This window comes from Rattus norvegicus, chromosome 4 (genome assembly GCF_036323735.1).
Source record: "Rattus norvegicus strain BN/NHsdMcwi chromosome 4, GRCr8, whole genome shotgun sequence".
NCBI classification, from domain to species: domain Eukaryota; kingdom Metazoa; phylum Chordata; class Mammalia; order Rodentia; family Muridae; genus Rattus; species Rattus norvegicus.
In genome coordinates this window covers 176,280,999-176,283,676 of record NC_086022.1, presented here as the reverse complement: position 1 = coordinate 176,283,676, position 2,678 = coordinate 176,280,999, and the positions used below count along the sequence as shown (strand labels likewise).

Sequence of the window (2,678 nt, the reverse complement as noted above, 5' to 3'; positions counted from 1 at the left end):
TTCTTAATGACTTAAAAGGTAATTTCAAACAAAGAATGTTTACAGATGACCATGCCAATCTTCCCTGAGGAGAATGCAGTCTTCCAGGGTAGATTGCAGGGAAGCAGTGTCAGCCTCTGCTTCTGCGGATCTGCTTTTATTATTCATGTGTCAGAGGAATGCAGTGCTGACAAGGAGCCATTTGTCTAAGGGATCAGGGAGGAAAAGGGAAACAGGACATACCTACACAGGTCCTGAGGAATTGGGGATTCAGGAGCCCCATCTTACTTTGACAATAACAATTTTCTTCTCAGCTTTGTGAACAGAAGAAAAGTGGCATTCCTGGAGATGCCCTTGTGCTGGCAGCTCTGATTGTCATAATCTTAAACATCTTTGAATTGGAGATGAAGCTGCCAGGAAAACTCTACATGTTCCCTCCATCTGAGTCACACAGAAGATAGCATCTGAGGGGTAGCAGAGACTGCGAGGTCCTGCCTGTTCCTATTTGTTGAGTAGCTCTACAACACCCTTTGTCCAGGTCAGAAGAAGGGGAGAGACAGAGATAGAGAGACAGAGACACAGAGACAGAGAGAGGGTGGAGGGAGGGAGGGAGGGAGAGACAGAAACAGACAGAGACAGGGAGAGACATAGACAAAGAGAGACAGAAACAGAGAGAGGCAGAGACAAAGAGAGACAGAGACAAAGAGAGACAGAGACAAAGAGAGACAGAGACAGAGAGAGACAGAGAGAGAGGAGGAGGAAATCAATTCATCATTCTGTGTGATTGTCCATAGTGAATGTTATGGAGGCAACCCATGGTTCACTGTCCCAGACTAGAAGTTTTATTCATCTAAACAGAACTGGGAATTGATTTTCAAACCCTGTTAAAAATTATCTATTACTTGCTGTAATTTGGGACTGTGGAAACCCAGGCCACATCTGTCTCCTGAAGGGATTAGTAACAGGCTCTGAGAGCTGCACAGAAGCGCCAAGCTACACCATCTTATGCCAGGTACCATGAGCACTCCCATATATTTCCTCTGTATTGAGAAGAAACCCTGAAGAGCATCTTACCTGAGCTCAGGCTTCTAGAGCAAGCGTGGCATGTCTAACCTGTACCTGCTTGGGAAGTCCCACTTTAAAGCCTCTCAGCTTTTTCAGTTCAATGATGATTAACTATCTCTGCAGGTCACTGTCCTACACAAATAGCAAAGAAAAAAAAGTGAAAAAAGAAGAAAGAAAGAAGCAAACAAAGACCTAGGTAGGAATTCAATTCGCTCTAGACTCCTGTGTTTTAAAGATTGTATTTAAAACTTCCCAGAAAGTATACATTATATTTTTTATACATTATATTATACTAGTGCTGAAATAACAAGTTTCGTTTTTAGAAGTGGATTGCAGCGTTCATCCAAATGTGTTTGTTCACATGTTAGTTTCTCTGAGAATATGAATACAACACATTATCCAAAGCACTTGATTCTTTTCCCAATGGAAAAACACACAATGTAATTTTGAAAAAGAATCCAAGTTTTTTCATGCTCAAAAGAAAATTGACACCATTGCTTGGTACCTGGGTAGAATTCTTAAAATATTTTATTGAATTATAAAATTGTTTCATCATAATGATCTCAAACATTAAAACATTACACAGCTGTATTAAGGAAGCCTCTCAAATAACCACTGAGTATACTTATTTTATCCTTTTGGTTAGATGTATACCTAGGTACTTATATTTTGTAGCTGTTATGAATGGAACTTTTTTCCCATGAGGATACAGTGTTAGCATGTATGAAGGCCAATGGTTTTTATATTAATTTTATACCCCGAGTCTCTACTTCAGGTGCTGATTGGTCCTAAGAGTTGGCTAGTAGACTCCAGAGAGTCCTAAATCATGCCATCTGCAAATAGAAATGATTTGACAGTTTCTGTTCTTTAATGACGTCCATTTGTCTAATTGCTCTAGCTAACGCTTTGGTAACTATATTGAATAAGAGAAGTCAGAGTAGGCCTCTTTCTCTTGTTACTGATTGCAGAAAAAACACCCCCAGTTTGTCTCTATTTAATTTAATGTTGCCCCTAGACTTTGTCTTAAGCCTTTTTTGTTCTGAGACATGCTCAATCTATTCATGATGTCTACAGAACGTTCATTCACACAGAGGTCATACTGAACTATTTTATTTTTATCCTTTTTTATTGGTAATTTTATTTATTTACATTTAAATTGTTATTCCCCTTTCCCAGTTTCTCCTCCGCAAACCCCCAATCCCAGACCTCCTTTCCCCTGCTTCTATGAGGGAGTCACCCACCTACTTCCTCCTTACTGCCCTAGCATTCTCTTATGCTGGGGCACTGAGCCTCCCCTCGCATTGATGCAGGATAAGGAAATCCTCTGCCACATATACAGCTGGAGCCATGGGTCCCTCCATGCATACTCTTTGGATGATGGTTTAGTCCTAGGGAGCTCTGGGCGTTTTGTTTGGTTGATATTGTTGTTCTTCCTATGGGGTTACAAATCCCTTCAGCTCCTCCAGTCCTCCTAACTCCTCCACTGGGGTTCCTGTGTTCAGTCTGATGGTTGACTGTGAGCATCCTCATCTGTATTGGTCAGGCTCTGGCAGAGTCTCTCAGGAAACAGCCGTACCAGACTCCTGTCAGCATGCACTTCTTGGCATTAGCAATAGTGTCTGGGTTTGGTGTCT

At 41.3% G+C, this 2,678-nt stretch overlaps 1 protein-coding gene across 4 annotated transcripts in view; it reads right to left on the bottom strand.

Moving 5' to 3' along the window:
- Slco1b2 (solute carrier organic anion transporter family member 1B2) overlaps positions 1 to 1,100 on the bottom strand; it is a 72,981-nt gene extending 71,881 nt beyond the window's left edge. For 3 of the 4 annotated variants that reach the window (NM_031650.3, NM_001270586.1, NM_001270587.1), the window contains exon 1: positions 1,054 to 1,093. The gene's annotated coding sequence lies outside the window, so the exon portion shown is untranslated. Of the gene's footprint in view, positions 1 to 1,053 lie in introns of all 4 variants that reach the window. The other variant, XM_039108300.2, reaches the window with a different exon arrangement.
- Between the last annotated feature and the right edge of the window lie 1,578 nt (positions 1,101 to 2,678).